The 19,886-nt window shown below is 36.9% G+C and overlaps 2 long non-coding RNA genes across 2 annotated transcripts; one reads left to right on the forward strand and one right to left on the reverse strand.

The window, feature by feature from the left end:
• Positions 1 to 1,639: 1,639 nt before the first annotated feature.
• LOC127842919 (uncharacterized) lies at positions 1,640 to 15,670 on the forward strand. Its single transcript, XR_008031978.1, has 4 exons — positions 1,640 to 2,334; positions 2,482 to 3,634; positions 9,188 to 9,481; positions 15,164 to 15,670. It is a non-coding gene; the product is annotated as an uncharacterized LOC127842919 (long non-coding RNA).
• Positions 4,284 to 7,219, reverse strand: LOC127842921 (uncharacterized). Its single transcript, XR_008031980.1, has 3 exons — positions 7,047 to 7,219; positions 6,377 to 6,489; positions 4,284 to 5,757 (listed from the first exon to the last, which is right to left on the reverse strand). It is a non-coding gene; the product is annotated as an uncharacterized LOC127842921 (long non-coding RNA).
• Positions 15,671 to 19,886: the final 4,216 nt, after the last annotated feature.

The raw sequence follows: 19,886 nt of genomic DNA on the forward strand, positions 1-19,886 counted from the left end.
ATTGGACAATAAATGTGGCCTCTAGAGTGTTAACAGGATTTTAATATAGCCATATATAGCCATATAAGGAAAAATGCCCCGCCCCTTGGCAGCCATGTTTTTCAAGCAAAGGATACCATTTTTGAACTCATCCAAGATATCAGTGGGACAAATCTTCTGACCAAGTGTCATGAAGACGGGATAATAAATGTGGCCTCTAGAGTATTAACAAGGTTTTACTATAGCCATATAAGGAAAAATGCCCCGCCCCCTGGCGGCCATGTTTTTCAATCAACCGGCATCATTTTTGAACTCGTCCAAGATATTATTGGGATTAATCTTCTGACCAAGTTTTATGAAGATCAGACAATAACTGTGGCCTCTATAGAGTGTTAACAAGATTTTACTATAGCCATATATAGCCATATATGGAAAAATGCCCCACCCATTGGCAGCCATGTTTTTCAAGCAAACGTAACCATTTTCGAACTCATCCAAGATATCATTGAATCCAATCTTCTGACCAAATTTCATCAAGATTGGACAATAAATGTGGACTCTAAAGAGTTAACAAGGCAAATGTCGACGCCGCACAACGGACAACGGACGATGGACAAAAAGCGATCACAAAAGCTCACCATGAGCACGTTGTGCTCAGGTGAGCTAAAAATTCCAACGGATTCGTGATCAGCGTGGTGAATTCATATTGAAACATATGTTTCACTTCCAAAATGGTGAACTTTAAATTTAAATTTTTAATTTAACATTTTAACAAGAGCTGTCAGAGGACAGCGCGCTCGACTATTTGAGTGCTTGACAGTATAACATAAGCCATCATGGAGATATTGTTCAAATTATTCAATAAGTTCAAGGTAATAGTTCAGGTATATTTTCCACAATCTACTGAACATTTGTAAACACACAAACTAATAAGATTTTCTTTCAAGTTTGATAGCAATAGCTTAGGTGGGAAGTTTGGACGGTCCTTCAAAAACAAAGTAAATAAATATATATTTTTTTTAACCATTTTTCATAGAAAAAATATTCTTTTTGGGTTGGGTAAGGGGGATTGAGAGGGGGTATAATGTTGGGTGCGGTCATTTATTAGACGATTTTTCAAAAAAATAATAATATTTGTATTTACTTTTTTTATTTTTTTTGGGGGGGAGGGGGGGGCAGGGATTCTGGGTTGGGGCGTGGGGTATTGTTTGGGTGGAATCCATTGTGGTATTCAGGTAAGTGTTGTTTTGTCAAAGTATTAATAAAATCTGATCATAAATAAAGAAGTTATGGCAATTTAACTAAAATGTATTCTTTTGACCTTGAGAGTCAATGTCATTCAAAGGTCAAGGTCAAATTGAACTTGTCAGGTACAGTACCCTCATGATAGTAAGAAAATATTTGAAGTTTGAAGCAATAGCTTTGATACTTTAGAAGTCAAGTGGATCTAAACACAAAATATTCAGTTACTAAGAAAAAAAGGGCCATAATTCTTACATAATCCTTGATACAGTTGTCTGCTCTTGTTTATAGATTGGGGTCATGTTGGTAAAGAAGTTTGCAAAATATGAAAGCAATATGTCAAGGGACATTTACAATATTTGAGGTGGTACGCAAACTTTAACATAGACTAATCAATAATATGCATATTCTAAATGGAAAAAGGGCCAAGAAGTCAGCCTCAGCATCAGCCAGCGCACTGCCACCATCACCTGAGCAAGAGGAGCAAGAGAGAGGGGACAACCAGCTGGAGCACTGCCACCATCACCTGAGCAAGAGAGAGGGGACAACCAGCTGGAGCACTGCCACCATCACCTGAGCAAGAGGAGCAAGAGAGAGGGGACAACCAGCTGGAGCACTGCCACCATCACCTGAGCAAGAGGAGCAAGAGAGAGGGGACAACCAGCTGGAGCACTGCCACCATCACCTGAGCAAGAGGAGCAAGAGAGAGGGGACAACCAGCTGGAGGAGCACCATCACCTGAGCAAGAGGAGCAAGAGAGAGGGGACAACCAGCGCACTGCCACCATCACCTGAGCAAGAGGAGCAAGAGAGAGGGGACAACCAGCGCACTGCCACCATCACCTGAGCAAGAGGAGCAAGAGAGAGGGGACAACCAGCGCACTGCCACCATCACCTGAGCAAGAGGAGCAAGAGAGAGGGGACAACCAGCTCACTGCCACCATCACCTGAGCAAGAGGAGCAAGAGAGAGGGGACAACCAGCTGGAGGAGCACCATCACCTGAGCAAGAGGAGCAAGAGAGAGGGGACAACCAGCTGGAGGAGATTCCTCTGACCAGAGAGTACTGCCTGTCCTGGGCAGTACATCAACGAGTGATGAAGGGACATAAAAGCTGTAAGTAAAGACCCTAAAAGATTTTTTTAGAAATATACCTTTATTATGTATTTGTAATACTTAGTAATTATATGCATGACTTGTAAGTAAGTTTTTACACAATCTCAAGCTGTAGTATAGAATATCACTCAATAACATTTGTTTCAGTTGACATCGTGACGTCCCACGTCAACCATATTAAAACGAGGTAGGGTGGCAACCAGAGCTCCAAATAAAAATGTGGTCAAATTCTTATTAACTCCCTATTTTAAAAATTAATTCTTATTTTACCCCCTATTTATAAAATTAATTCTTAACAATATGTTACCAAACAATGTTTTATTCATAGTTTTTGACACATCAACAATTCAACAATTTAGTTTATAGTCTTGGAAAAGCCTGGCTTTCCTTCTCTGTTTCTTTCTTTCCCATGATCGGACAGCTTGGCAAGAGCTTATGAGTTCATCAATTATTGACGAAACCATGCTTTGGGTATTTGAATCTAATTGAAAGAATGCATGCAGTGTGGACATTTGACACTGAAATGGCTTTTTTTGCCTTTCACGCTTCGATACACCGCTTCGGTCGACCATTTCCATTTTTATGTAATACGGTCACTGACACTTCGGCTTAGGTCATAATGGCCTTTTGGTCGCCGTTCAAGTCATATCAAAAACTATATTTAACATTTAATTTTAATGACATTTTGAATAGGAATACAGTATATTACTTGTGTATAAAAATTACGATAAGTGTAATTAAAATGGTTCAATAAACAATAATGACTCGCCTGCATTACTAGGAGAACATAATCGAGACCGTTTGGCCTATTGACCGTTCTTAGGTGTGGCTTTTCATCACAGCAAATGCTTGAGTGACGTTGACTTAAAGTTGTAGTTTTAATTGAGCGCCTAGACGAGTCAGAACCGGGATGAAATGTTTACCGTATATAATTTGCTACTGGAAGTTTTACGCAATTTCGAAAATTTCGAATTCGTGTTTTATTTTTTCAATGCGTAACTTCACCCAAAGATTTTTAATCTAAATCGTTATTTAAAAAATTTAATTCGTTTTTACGCCTTTACGCATGTTATCTGGAGCACTGGTGGCAACGCCAAAAAAAGCAAGCAGCAGGAAACCATGATGAAGGTTAACCGGTTTTTTGCCCTCTGTGGATACAAGGAGGGGGACACACTGGACTGAGTGCTGGTCTGGAAGGCCCACTTAGTGGTCCAGGATACCTACATTACCCGGGACGATAACCTGGGGACAGTGCGATCTGTCCTTCTGTCCGTCAGACCATTTTTGCAGTGGGCAAAAGGTAACAGACACCCCGGGTGTACTTTGTCCAGGGTTTTCCATGGAAATCCATGGAAAATATGAGGCTGGAGTATTCGGACTAAGTTTCCAGCCTTTTCCAGCGTCAATATTTTTAAAAAAGGGTGGAAAATTGTCCATGGTATGTGGAAATAGCCTGGAATAGTTTCCATGGTTTTCCAGGCTCCCTGGAATGATTACCATGGAACAATTTCCAGGGTTTTCCAGCCAGCATGGAATAAATACCGTCCGAATACTCCATGTAATCTGGAAAACCATGGAAAACCATGGAATAATTTCCAGGGTTTTCCAGATTACATGGAGTATTCGGACGGTATTTTTTCCATGCTGGCTGGAAAACCCTGGAAAATGTTCCAGGGTTTTTCCATGTTTAATATTCCATGGATGCCTGGTATAACATGGAAAATTGTCCAGCGTTTACCATGGTCACTGAATAGAAAAAGAAATTTCTGGTCTAAAAACAGTATTCATGTATTAAATGAATGCAATACTCACAATTAAGTAAATCATAATTAAGGGGTTAGATTAAAACAAAACAAAAAATCAACATAATGCCTTAGTTTCTTCGATGTATTATTTTGTTCACAATTCATCAAAATATAACATCAGATTACAAATTGTGTTACATTTATTCAACAAATTATTCAGATCAAACAAGTGTTGTTTAATACATGCTTACAAAGCCTCTAGGTCCATTATCATAAATCAGGCCATTACATAACAGAACAGGCGCTACTTTAAAAGTTAAAAAGTATAATGCAACCTTCACAACATGTATTCAAAGTAACAAAATACAAGCAAGTCAAGTAATATACAGTAACAATTCACGAACCCTGTACAAACGATATACAAGAAACAAAATGAAAAATTTAAGTTATTTTAGCTGCTTCATGTATGTCACAATATATGTAGCTGCCCATGAGCACAAGGATACTATTTTTATGTCCCCCACTATAGTAGTGGGGGACATATTGTTTTTGCCCTGTCTGTTGGTTGGTCTGTTGGTTGGTTGGTCTGTTGGTTGGTTGGTTGGTTTGCGCCAACTTTTAACATTTTGCAATAACTTTTGCTATATTGAATATAGCAACTTGATATTTGGCATGCATGTGTATCTCATGGAGCTGCACATTTTGAGTGGTGAAAGGTCAAGGTCAAGGTCATCCTTCAAGGTCAGAGGTCAAATATATGTGGCCCAAATCGCTTATTTTATGAATACTTTTGCAATATTGAAGATAGCAACTTGATATTTGGCATGCATGTGTATCTCATGGAGCTGCACATTTTGAGTGGTGAAAGGTCAAGGTCATCCTTCAAGGTCAGAGTTCAAATATATGTGGCCCAAATCGCTTATTTTATGAATACTTTTGCAATATTGAAGATAGCAACTTGATATTTTGCATGCATGTGTAACTTATGGAGCTGCACATTTTGAGTGGTGAAAGGTCAAGGTCAACCTTCAAGGTCAGAGGTCAAATATATGTGGCCCAAATCGCTTATTTTATGAAAACTTTTGCAATATTGAAGATAGCAACTTAATATTTGGCATGCATGTGTAACTTATGGAGCTGCACATTTTGAGTGGTGAAAGGTCAAGGTCAAGGTAATCCTTCTAGGTCAAATATATGGGTCAAAATTGCTCATGTAATGTAACTTCTGCAATATTAAAGCTAGCAATTTTATATTTGACATGCATGTGTATCTTATGGAGTTGCACATTTTGAGTGGTAAAGGGTCAAGGTCAAGGTCATCCTTCAAGGTCAAACGTCATATAGGGGGACATTGTGTTTCACAAACACATCTTGTTCTCAGCTACTTTCACTTTAATGCAATTTAGGTGCTTAATTTAATTAAAATACTTTTATATAATTTTATTGTTCAAAGAAATTCAGAACATAATGCATGTACATGTATTACTTTCCAAGTGACAATTTAAAATGTAATTGCAAGTCTAAAACTTGTGTAGGCAGCTTAGTAAATTATAAGTACCCAGGTGGGATAAAATTACAGTTTTTAAAAACTTTTTAGTTAATTAGCTGGGCTTCAGTAGGTCGTGGATCTTTTATAGAACTTGTACTGCTGTTATACTGTACGGCTCCTGCATGATCTCTAAAAGAAAAACAAAGCAAACAATATTACAAGAAAGTCATAAGTTTTTTACATTCATCTGTAAAAGTAAATGTGCAGCAATCATATGATTCAATATCTATACTTCAATGCTCATTCATATTTTAATCTATTTTAGATATTTCATATCACTGCTCAATTCGGTACATCTGGCTTTTTTGTATTTGAGCAAACATTTACGATCCTAAGTAGTTAGCAATTATTTCTTTTCCATTTACTGAAATTTATTCTCTTAAAGTTTGCAAGCGGGCTTTAATCTACTTGCAAACAGGCAACCACACAGGAAAACTAAGACTTTCAAGTGAATAAATTGGTGATTTAACTTATATTTTTATTTGACTCTCTTTTATTTTGAAATTTGTATTGTTGTTTTCTTAAATGCCCCAAAATGGGGTACACTAGCATGTATCTGGAAACTCAAACATATATAGGAATTTTATATTCAGATATTGCTATATGAAAGTTATGCTAATTTGCTAATTCATATCAAAATAACCTGTAATTGAAACTAGACCAAAATATTGGATACCAAAAAGACAAAATACTTTCAGGTGGTTAACACTAAATTACTTATATGAGCCCGGGGCATAATAATATTTACCATGAATTTGTGGCCATGTTAGTCCTCTTGGTAAATGCGCCAAAAGAGCCGCTTTGCTGTCTTGGGTTATTTCCCTGCCAAACTCTGCAGTATCTTCCATCAACTGGTCTGAGCTACAGTTGACGCACATAATGAAAATGTATATAGAAAATAATTAAAGTATTGTTTTAAATATTTAGTAAAATGGTCTTTAAATAATAACTTACAATGAAGTTAATACATCACAAAGCATAGCATAACAAAATTTGTTGGTATGATTAGTACAAATTTATTATTGCTATAATTAGAATGATGTGTAATTCTATTGGTATGAAAATGCAAAGTGAAACCTAAAAAACAATGCTATTGGTTTAATTAATTTATTTATAAACATTAACAGCATTAATGAGCATTGAGTTCTCGTCATGCACAGCACATAACTCCCTTAGCCTCAGTTCCCTAGCCATGCATTATAAACTTCCGATACTACATTCAAGCTTATTAATATCTCCACATAGGACTTCCTTTATCAAGCTGCAAACTGCACTTTGTGAAAATGTGTGTGACAGCTGCTTTTAAACTTCTATATTTGCCATACTTTTACCTAAAATGTCACATAAAAAAGGTCTACAATGATGACATAACAAGAATAAATTTAAAGGAATATTTAGAAATAATGAAAAGCACAAACCTTCAGTTGTTGTTCTATTCCTAGACAGACTTCTGAAACACTTGTATGCATCACTTTTTAACAACATTTCATGTCACTTTCCAAATGATATCCATACATTATTATTTTAAGAAATTCTTGTTAATGGAAAAACTCATTAACTCTACTGTTTGTGAAATTACATAAACTTCATTTTAACAACAAGTTTGACCTGCATATTTTCTCCACAATTTCAATCTAACAGGTAAACTTTCTGTATTTGAACTCAGCCAATCAGAAAAGGCTGTGATATTTTATAACCAATAGATTAGCCGCAGACATATCTGACTCACACACAGGCATCTCAGATAGTTTGTTAATTGCAAACCTGGACTGTAGTTAAATATTGAGTGTGTATACACCTTGAACAGGGTTAAGGAATTTAAACTTGCAGACATTGCTTTGGAAGTTACTACTATTACTTCTACTACTAATACTACTACTACTAGTACTACTACTTCTACTACTACTACTTCTGCAAAACTACTACTACTATTACAACAGCCACAACAACAACAACAACAACAACTACTACTACTACTACTACTACTACTACTACTACTACTACTACTACTACTACTACTACTACTACACTACTACTTCTACTTCTACTACTACTACTACTACTTCTACTACTACTACTACTACTACTACTACTACTACTACTACTACTACTACTACTACTGCTGCTGCTACTACTGCTACTACTACTACTACTTCTGCTTCAACTACTACTACTGCTTCAACTACTACTACTACTATTGCTACTGCTGCTGCTACTGCTGCTGCAACAACTCCTGCTGCTGCTGCTGCTACTACTAATACTGCTACTGCTGCTGCTGCTGCTACTACTACAACTCCTGCTGCAGCGACTACTTCTACTTCTGCTGCTGCTGCTGTTACTACCACTACTACTACTTCTACCACTACTACTACTACTACTACTACTACTACTACTACTACTACTACTACTACTACTACTAATACTACTACTACTAGTGCTTCAACTACTACTGCTATTACCACTGCTACTACTACTGCTACTGATGCTGCTACTGCTACTACTGCTGCTGCTGCTACTTCTACTACTTCTACTTCTACTACTACTTCTGCTGCTGCTGCTAATGCTACTTCCTTAACTACTACTACTACTGCTGCTACTAGTATTGTTATTATTATTTATACTACTATTGCTACCATCACTGCTACTATTCCTGTAAATGCTAAAACAACAACACAATAATAACTGCTACTACTGCTACTGTCACTTAAATTTGCACCAATAGTATAATTATCAGTAGTTTAACTGCTTGTACAACTTATACAACAACCACTTTTACTTCTACTCCTACAACATATTCTACTGCCAGCACAAGTATTACTACTTCTACTACTACTACTACTACTACGACTACTACTATAACTACTACTATTTCTGCCAAAACTATGCACATTGTTTTATGTTTTATTCATATGTTGTGTAAATTGTTGAACTCTGATTTACTTTGAATAAAATGTGTTGCATTTTTATAAGTTATTTTCTCCTCTTATAAAGTCTAAGTTTTTTCCAGGGTCAGCTGAAAATGTTAGAGTCTTTTCCATGCTTAAAAAATTCTATGTTCCACTTTCCATGCTATCTGGAAATATTTTCCATGGTTATCCAGCCTAAATCCAGCGTTTTCCATTCCTTTTCCATGCTTTTCCATCCAAGGCTGGAAAATGCTCAGAAAAAAAGTCCACGTTTCATGGACATTTCTAGAACAAAACCCTGGAAAACCCTGGAAACTGTTTCAAATTCCAGGGATTTCCATGGAATTCCATGTTATACCATGGATTTCCAGCCTAAGTTCCATGATTACCCTGGACAATGTACACCCGGGACGCGTCGGCGCAGAAGGTGGATGAGGTAAGCTTTAACATAGCATTTTATTGGATTATGAGTATTTATGTATTTACATAAACTATGCATTTGTCGCATTTACATTTTATAATTATTTAATGAGTCAATATATCGCCAAACTAGCAGCGGATTAGGGTTCAGGGACACACATTCACCTACATTGCGCTATGTTATTGTTTTATTTCAACACAAGCAGTTTATAGTGTTATTTATTGTTTTTCAGGCCGAACGCATCCTCCAAGGCTGTCAGGCAACAACCAGTCAAGAGGTTAGGCAGCGGGAGGTCCAGCTGCAGGTGCAAGAAAGCGATACCATCCCGCTGGATCCCTTGCTGGCCCAAAACTTCAGTGAGAGCCAGTGGGTGAAGCGAACGATGACAGAGTTGAAGGCATGCCCAGCCGATGCCTATAAGGAGGTGCGGGGGATGACAGAGTTCAAGGCATGCCCAGCCGATGCCTATAAGGAGGTGCGGGGGATGACAGAGTTCAAGGCATGCCCAGCCGATGCCTATAAGGAGGTGCGGGGGATCATAGTAGCCTTCATAGCATTAAGAAACGCCAGTAGAACCGGGGAGTTCGTTTCCCACTGGCGGCCATGTTTTTCAACGGACCGGAACTTCTTTTGAACTCAACCAACATATCATTAAGACAAACATTTTGACAAAGTTACATGAAGATTGGGCTTGAAATGTGACTTTTACAGTGTTTACAAGGTTTATCTTTTTTTTGACCCAGTGACCTTGTTTTTCGACCCAGCATGACCCAGTTTCGAACTCGATTGAGGTTTCATTGGGACAAATCTCCTGACCAAGTTTCATGAAGATCGGACAAGAAATGTGGCCTCTAGTGTTTACAAACCAAATGTGGACGACGGACGGACAGACGACGGACAAAGACCGATCACAAAAGCTCACCTGAGCAATCAGGTGAGCTAAAAATCCAATATGCTATTCAATGGTCTTTGGATTGGAGACCTGAAACCTTCCATCAATTTATTTTGTGGACCGCTCCAGGATACTGAACAAATTTGAAACAAGTGGTCTGAATCTGGACATTGATAATACAACAGTAAATGTGAAGGCCTTCCTATTTTGTGGAACTGCTGACTTGCCAGCAAAAAGCACAGCACTGCTGTAAACATGAACAATATTTGAGTTATCGATACATTGTTAATTGCATGCATATATATTGAAAGAATGACTTAAGCTTACGACATTTGTAGTTGAGCTCCCTCTGATCCAGAATGTCAGTGAGGGAAGTCAAACTTTGTTTGGTCAGGTTCTTTGTGGACATAAATAAAGTCTCTATCTTCCTCTATATGGATTTATTAATCATCTAAAGGATGTCCACAAAGATCTGGGAATAGACAAGACATACATATTAATACTTAGTTACAAACATCCTGTGAACAAACATCAAATCAATTAAAGGATGCTCACGGCTAGCTGCGAACATCTTTCAAATAGTTTCTGCGAATAGCTGTGTTCGATAAATATTTGCGGCATGTTCACATCTTTTCGTATATTTCGTAAGGGACAGTCCTTTTTTTTAGTCTTGATCAAATAGAGTTGCCAGACTATCAACCCCCAGAAGTCCCTGAAATTAACACATCAAAGCCGTTTCATGCTGTTGATTAAGAAACAGCTTTTGACAGTCAGTACTTGAACCTTGTCCAATCGATGAAGGGCATTGATTGACAGGTTATCAATTTCCACTCCCAAGTTCAGAGACTGTAAACATACAGACCCAAACTCAGCCTGGACTGATTTTAAGACTGAATTTCATAGACTCTGCGACTTGTACATACCAACGAAAATGACAAAACATAGGCAAAATCTCCCCTGTGTTACCATGGACATACTTAGACAAATATGAAATATGTAAACGTGACAAAATGTATGCTAAACTTAAAATGAAACACGAACCCCCCCCAGTCCGATCCCCACTTTAAGACCCTTAAAGCAATCATCCAAAGCAAAATACGTAACTCTTACTGGTCATACTTAGAGTCTGTTATTTTCTCAGGGGACTCCCAACCAGGTCAAAACAAAAAATTCTACAGCTTTGTTAAGCATAACAAATCAGATAACTGTGGAGTAGCACCCCTTAAGTCTGAAGGTCAAACCTTTATGAACCCAAAGGATAAAGCAAATATCCTCAATAAACAGTTTGAGTCTGTTTTCTCCTGGCCACAACCGCTGAGTCTAAAGCAAATGTGTAAAAGTGTACTAAACCCACCCTCTCACAGAATGCCCCCTATTACAATAACGGTTGATGGCGTAGATAAACTCCTGGCAGGCCTAAACCCCAATAAAGCTCAAGACCCAGATCAAATGTCACCAAGAGCCCTCAAAGAACTTCACAGCGAAATAGCCCCCATCCTCACTCACATATTTAGGTTATCATTAGAAACAGGTTATCGTGCCCGATGATTGGAAAAACGCAACAATAGCACCAGTATATAAAAATGGTCATAAATCTAAAGCTAGCAACTACAGACCGATATCCCTCACTTGCATCTCTTCTAAACTTATGGAGCGTATAATTGTTTCAAACATGATGACTTTCTTTGATAAAAATGATATCCTCAGTCCCTTTCAACATGGTTTCCGGACTAAATGTAGTTGCGAAACTCAGCTGCTGAGTTTCTCCCAGGCAGTCCTTGACAGCCTAGACAGTGGACAACAGACTGACGTCATTGTGATGGACTTTTCAAAGGCCTTCGACAAAGTCGACCATCACAAGCTGATACACAAATTAAATAACATGGGGTTGACTGTCGTGTCTCCTCATGGATTAGGTCATTCCTGAGCAACCGCAGCCAAAGGGTTGCGGTTGAAGGTCAAATATCAGACGAACTGCCTGTGTTATCCGGCGTCCCTCAGGGTTCTGTTTTCGGACCCTGTCTGTTTCTGGCATACATCAATGACCTGCCAGAAACTGTCAAAAGTAAGACAAGGTTATTTGCGGATGACACAATAGTCTACCTAACAATTAAGGGACAGACGATGCAAACCGACTACAAGAGGACTTACAGAGACTTGAAGGCTGGGAGCAGGACTGGGCTATGAAGTTCAACCCGGACAAGTGTGAGGTGCTAAGGATCACCCGTAAAAAGGACCCCACCATCTTCCAATATACTCTACATGATAAAACCCTAAAATCTGCTGAAACTGCTAAGTACCTTGGAGTAACTATCTCAAAAGATTTAAACTGGACCCATCACATTAATAAGATAACATCAAAGGCAAAGAACTCTCTTAGCTTCATACAGAGAAATATTAAAACTCCAAAAATAAGAAAATAAAAACCATGGCCTACCTCACATATGTTAGACCCCAACTAGAATACTGCTCTGTAATTTGGCACCCTTGGCAGAAACATCTTACTTACAATATAGAAAGTGTCCAAAGAGCTGCGGCTAGATATGTCTGGCAAAACTATGACTTCCAAAGTAGCGTAACCCACTTGTTAAACGATATTGGTTGGCCCACCCTAGAGAGCTGCAGACTTCAAACCTCCCTCATCTTACTCTATAAAATTCAGTATAACCTTGTTTACGTTGACCATGACCACCTCACCCCTACCCGTAACTTGAACTTCCTGATCCCTCATTCCCGTACCCAGTACCACCTTAACTCCTTCTTCCCCAGAACCCTAAGGCATTGGAATAGCCTACCATGCCAGGTCAAGTCCAGTCCCAGCCTAGATATCTTCAAAGATAGGCTGGTGACAGTTACATTCTAGCCACCTTACTATGTTTTTAATCTTGCACACTTTGATCTTTGATCTTTTAACCTGCACTAATATCTTATTTTTTAACTAAGTTTTCTTGACTGCGCCTCTCAATTATAGTCAGAATTGATTGCTAAGGAGTAACACGTAGACGTAGACAATCATTTATAGCCACACAAAAAAGCAAGATCAATTACTCTTAACAACAGTTTTCATATGTCCAATAGACATTTCTGAAAATGAACAGAGAAAGAAAGGAAAGGAAGACGTCATTTCATTGTCGTCTGACATAAGTAGTATTTTTTATTTCATGCTTAAATTTTTTATTTTATTTTCATATTGGGTTAATTTATGTTGTATTTTAATATACTGTTCAAACAACCAAGAAGAATTCAAACAATCAGGAGTTGGCTTAAAGGGGGACTTGGGCAAAGAAAATCACCCCCAATCAGCTTACTTCCCTTAAACTTTCTTGATGACATCACACGCTGTGATTTTACTGGCATGATTATCAAGATTTTAGTTTTACACAGCTGGTTTTATTTTTGCTTCAAAAGGAAATATGATTGCAAGCAAGCATCAGAACAAGATGCCATGCTTTGGAAATGTTTCAAAATAAGTAATATTTTTAATTTCATGCGTAAATATTTGATTTTTTCTTATTTCATGCCCAAAAGATGAAGTGTTCCAAAGTATCAGGGGTTGGCTTAAAGGGTGACTTGGGCAAATCTCCCCCAGTCAGCTAACATTCCTTTAACTTTATTGATGACATCACATGCTGTCATTCCATTAGACTGGTAAGAATAACAAGAAATCTGCATAACGGGTGCCACGCTTGGCTGCGGGTGCAGTTTTTAATAAATGAAAGCTTGTCAGATTTTTTATTTTTTTTTAGAGGTCACAGTGACCTTGAGCTTTGACCTTGAGCTTTGACCTAGTGACCCAAAAATGGGTGTGGCCTGTAGAACTCATCAAGGTGCAGCTACATATGAAGTTTCAAAGTTGTAGGTTGAAGCACTTTGATTTTAGAGCCAATGTTCAAGAACTTGACAAAATGTTAAGGTTTTAGCACGATGCGGAAGGCAGACACGACAAGCTGGCTAGGACAATACCTCGGGTTTTCTCCGAAAATAGACGAGCTAAAAAAGACTAGATTTCAAAATCTAAACAGGCTTTATAGTTGCTCCAAAAGGAAATATGATTGCAAGGTAGCATCAGAACAATATGCCATGTTTTGGAAATGTTTTAAAATAAGAAATATGTTTTATTTCATGCGTAAATGTTTATATTTTGTTTCTTATTGCATGTCAGTTATGTTGTATTATACTGTTCATGCTACATAGAAAGAAAGGTTCAAACAAATCAGGGATCGGCTTAAAGGGTGACTTTGGCACACAAAATTCCCCACTCAGCTTCAACTGCCGCTAAACTTTATTGATGACATCACATGCTGTCATTCCATTAGACTGGTGTGATAATCAAAGACTTTAGTTTTTAACAGGTTTTATTGTTGTTTCAATTGGAAATATGATTGCAAGGTAGCATCAGCCATACTTGGGAAATCTGAACTGCTTTTGTGAACATATGGTGTTAATGTTTTGTGTACATGTATGGATGATGCAGTGATCAATAGAATTTTAATTATCATGGATAAAACAATATAGTATTCTCTAATCCTGCAACTTCAAAGCCTGTAATTTTTACAACGGATGTATCCCATGATTTGAAAAAAGAAAAGAATAATCATCATGAAGTGTATTTACATCAAAGTGTACAAAAATCTATTTTTGCCAAATGGACATATAGTTCAGTGGCAGATGTTCATTGATTGTTATAAATTGGACAAGACTGATATTAATATTCTAATCCTAGAAATTAAAAAGTATACATTTGTATGCAAGAAAAATGGTCTATTACTTTCAATAATGGGGCTAAATAACCATCTTTGCGTAGCATGGGAAATTCAATCGAAAACAAAATATCAAGAAAAGGAAATACTTAACTGGTAAATTGTTAAACTTTTAAGAGATCAATAAAATAATATTGTTGTTGTTTGCTTTAAATATTGAATACCATCATGGTCATTTGATCAATGTTTATAATTGAAATTATTAATTGTCTGAAGTCCAAACTTTTGATTAGTCTATAATGGAATGAAGTCCAAACATATTTCTTTCCATATTTCTTTCTTTTTTTGTATCATAACATGGCATTTGCGTATGTATCTGTGTGTATGGGTGTGTGTGTGTGTGCATGAACTGTATGATTGTGTCTATATTATGGAATGCATGGATTTTATTTACCTCTATCATAGCAACCAAGTTGAATTGTTAAAAAGATTCTATTTTCATTAAAGATATGCATTATATACTAACAAATGAAAATGTATACTAACAATACAATTTGTAATGTATGGAGGTGAATAAACACTATAAATTCAAAAAAAAAAATGTTCGTTACTTCAGAACACCATTTTTGCTGCAATGATTTTGATTGGGCAAGCGCCTGCCACGACCTGTTACACCGCAGCGGATGTAAAGGCGCTGAAAGCAGAATTGTTCGATGGCTACGACGTCGCGGTGCGACCCACTGCATGACAACCAGAATGAGCCAATTGGTAGTGCTTTTTTCTTAACTACATCTTTCATTATTATATTCGAGCATTTTAACATGTGTCAAACGAATTCAAACTGAATGTTAGTATTTTCAGGTTTTATTTGAGTGGATTACAATACATTAATCTTGCTGTGACTAAAAAAACAATTGGACAAGAAAAATAGTTTGCAATTAAAAAAAAAAAAAAAGAACATTTTTATCCAGATTCCCAACAAAAAACGAGAAACTATTTAGCAAAGGACTTGTTAGACAAAGAAATGTTACATTCAATGAAACAGTTTATAATTAATGAAGGAAAAAAGGGACAGATACTGAACAGTGTTGTTGAGTTTTTGGAAAATAACTAACAAACAAATTATTTCAATATTTTATGACACCAATAACAATAAAAGATGTTACAACTTTCACTTTATAGTATAAGTAAATGGTTCATAACATCGGAAACTGATAAGGCTGTGTTAAAAAAATGAGATAAAAAAAACGTAATTATGAAATTCTTATATCTGCACAATGCCAATAAGATATACAAAAATATGTACTCAGGGATTGTTTGTTTTGTTTGACCATAAACTCATGTTCATGTGACACCAGGCCTTATCTACAAGATATTAAAGAAAACATTTTAAACCAGCAATGCTCATGATTTAATATTGCTTAACCCAAACCCAAACGCACTTCAGTACCGCTCTACAATTTACAGTGTCCTTGTTGGACAAAAATGTCCCCTACCGGCGGACATTTTGTCAGAACTACTCATACCACAATCTACAAAAAGCAGTTTTTCAAATGTCAAATTTTGGAGGTAGTGGAAATTCTGTTTTACATCCTATTTCATGTCCTTAACAGATGAGGACTTTATGCTCAGGTGAGGTTATAAGTAAATACAAATATATATGAACCACAAAGTTTATACCAAAATTACAATTTTTCAATTAATCTTCAACAAGGTGTGTAGAACACGTTGAAGACATAATACCTATCAAAGACTAATTTAAACAATATATAGTATATAGAATATCCAAAAGCGAACATTGAGACGTTCTGTGCAAAAAGCGATTCTGAAAGAAGAATTAAAACGTTTCAGGATAAATCTCCGGTTTTCATTCGATTATCTGGATTTAATCTTCCACAGGATATGAGAAAAATATGTGTCTGGATAAAACTATGTGAAACTTAAAAAAATAAAAATAACATAATAGAAACTTACAGAGAATTTTGCAAAAGTATCATATTTTTGTGGTTTTAATTCATATAAATAGCCTAGTCAGTTTTGGTGAACAGATATCAGATCAAAATTGAATCCCAGCCTAGAGATTATAAATCTTCATACATCTATACAAAAAAAAATTGCAGAAGACTTGCTGATATAAGCCTATCATTATTGTGAGGGTAAATAGGATTACAGTGCGTAAACTGAGTGAGTGTTAATTAAACAATCAATACCTGATCAGTGGTCATGGGAAAATCAGGGAAAAAACGCTCTAAGGATGAGGCGTCGCCAAACTCCGCAAATGATCACCCCGACAAAGTACACAAAATGGCGACCAATACATCACCTGCAAACATCCCATCGGCAGCCTCCCCAACACTCCATGGTACACCGATTGAGACAGGAACGTTTATGCCGCCTCATCTCCAATTTCTGGCCAAACAAACTCCTACGCAACCCTCCTACATGCCATGGGGAGCGGTATACCCGGTGGCCATGATGAACGGACAGCCAACGCCCGCTCCACCAGGTATTGTTAATAATGACCTGATAGCTATGCTCATTGAAAGACTGGATAGCATGGATTGTAAACTTGCCATGCTAGATTCCATCCAAACAACTGTTAACAGTTTAAACTGCCATTTGCAAACTATGGAACAAACGATCAACGATCTCCAAATCAAAGTGCGTGATCTTGAAAAAGGCCGTGAATTTGACACCCAAACAATGTCAGATATAAACAACACACACAAATACATGGAAAACTTTATGAAAACACACAAACACGCGAGGTTCGGTTACAAAGAGCCAATCGTATAGGCCCGTTCAATCCCAGCAAGACAAGGCCGATTGTCGCCAAATTCAGCGACTATCCAGTGCGGGAAAATGTTCGACAAGCTGCGAAAAAATTAAAGGGAACAAATTTTGGGATCTCAGAACAATACCCAAAAGAGGTCATCGAAAAGCGCAGGCAGCTGGTTCCAATAATGCTTCAGGCGCGGAAGGACGGGAAGGAGGCGTATCTCAATGTGGATAAACTGTACATTAACAAACAACTCTACCGTGGACCGTGTTAGGACAAAAGTGAGTGTCATTAAATGCCTTTCATGGAATGTAGAAGGACTTACATCTGACAAAAAGCAGTCTATCGATTTTGTTAACTTTCTCTGTGAGTACGATATAATATGCCTTCGTGATTCATGGACTAACAGTAACTCTAACATTGATATTATTGGATACTCTAACCCTATTCATTCCTTTCTAAAATATCAAAATCGCCGCGCTAAACAATCAAGTGGTGGCGTTATTGTTTATATTAAAAATAATATTAGAAAGGGTGTAACTTTAGTCAGAAACACAATCGACTGTATTATCTGGGTTAATCTCTACAAGATCTTTTTTAATATGGATGATAATGTATATATTTGTTTTACATATATTGCCCCGAATCGTCCCCTGTCCATAACATGTATAATATAGATATTTTCATCCAACTGGAGCAAGATATTCTTTCTTTCAATGATTGTGGGAAATTTTTTGTAGCTGGTGACCTTAATTGTAGAACCGGTAGTAAACCGGATTATATTCAATATGATCGGAATAAAGGTGTCGATGAAGTAATTACCGTTGATACTCCCACGCCTCGTACTTCTCGAGATTCTACTTCAAATCGCTTTGGTGATTGTTTACTCGATATGTGTAAAGCGACAAATCAACTGATAGTAAATGGGCGGTTGCCGGGCGAGGGGGGTAATTTCACATGCATGACCCATAACGGCACAAGCGTGGTGGACTATTTAATTACACATCGTAGTAACTTTGATTTACTTGCCAATTTTTCCATTGGCGAGTTTCAACCTTTTTCAAATCATGCGCCGCTATCATTCTCACTAAAAGCGAACACTGTGTGTCGGAACGTCAATGGAAATGTTAAACCTAAGTATTACAAATTTGATAACAAATATAAAGAAGTGTTTACAATCGATATAACAGCTAATTTAGATTCTCTAATCTATGATTTAAACATTGAAATCAGCGGAAATGGAAATGTCAATTGTCTAACGTCGATTTTTACCAACTTTCTATGTAAATACGGAGTGGTTTGACGATGAATGCAAAAATAAATATAACCTATATAAACAAGCGGTTAGAAAATTTACCAATACATTGGCGGACGCGGACAGAGCGGATCTATATAATAAAAAAAAAGATTTCAAATATCAATGTCGAAAGTCAAAAAATTCATATAATAATGCCAGCTGTCGTAAGATGAATTATCTAAGGCGAAAGTCACCGAAAGAATTTTGGAAAATATTTAAATCGCGAAAACAATCGGCAACTGGAGATGATAATTTCAAATGAAGAATTTAAAAACTATTTTAATACACTCATGTCTGGTGGCGACACACAAATGAATGATGATTATTCAAACTTTATTAGCCAGTTTGATAATGACCAAGATATTGGATCGACATTTGAATGCCTAGATAGCCCAATCTCGGACACTGAAATTTTAAAAGCAATTAAGAAACTTGGTGTTAATAAATCATCATCGATTGACAATGTTCTGTATGAATATTTTAAGGTATGCGCACACTTAACACATTTTTTAATCACATACTGAACTCAAAGTCATTTCCCCGTGCTTGGGCCTCGGGCATGATTATCCCCATTCATAAAAAAGGTGACCAATACGACCCAAATAATTATAGGGGGATTACACTAACAAGCTGTTTTCCTAAATTGTTCACTATAGTATTGAACAAGCGACTTAAATTATGGGCTGACGAAAACTCGGTTTTAACGGACGCTCAATTTGGATTCAAAAACAATTATGGCTGTATAGACCCAGTGTTTATTTTAAACTCGCTGATACAGAGACAAATATGTAATAAGAAAAAATTGTATTGCTGTTTTGTGGATTATCATAAAGCATATGACTGCATAGATAGGAATAGACTGTGGTACAAACTAATACATTTAGGAATCGATGGAAAATTATTATCCTTGCTCCCTTCTATATACAGTGAAGTTAAACTTTGCGTAAAACATTTAGGAACCATGCATTGTCAAATTTTTTCAATAGCAACATTGGACTATTCCAGGGGGAGATCACCTCTCCGATCTGCTTTTCTTTCTTTCTAAATGATATTGAGATGCACTTACAGGAAAATATAGATGCAGGTATAAATATTGACCAAATCGCTATTTTCTTATTACTATTCACTGAGGACGCAGCTAGCAGTGCTAGTATCTAAATCTAAAGATGGACTGCAAAATTCTCTCAATAGTCTTTATTCATATTGTCAAAAATGGAATTTAACAGTAAACATCGAAAAAACTAAAGTAATGATTTTCGAAAA

This window comes from Dreissena polymorpha, chromosome 8, assembly GCF_020536995.1.
Source record: "Dreissena polymorpha isolate Duluth1 chromosome 8, UMN_Dpol_1.0, whole genome shotgun sequence".
In the NCBI taxonomy this organism is placed as follows: domain Eukaryota; kingdom Metazoa; phylum Mollusca; class Bivalvia; order Myida; family Dreissenidae; genus Dreissena; species Dreissena polymorpha.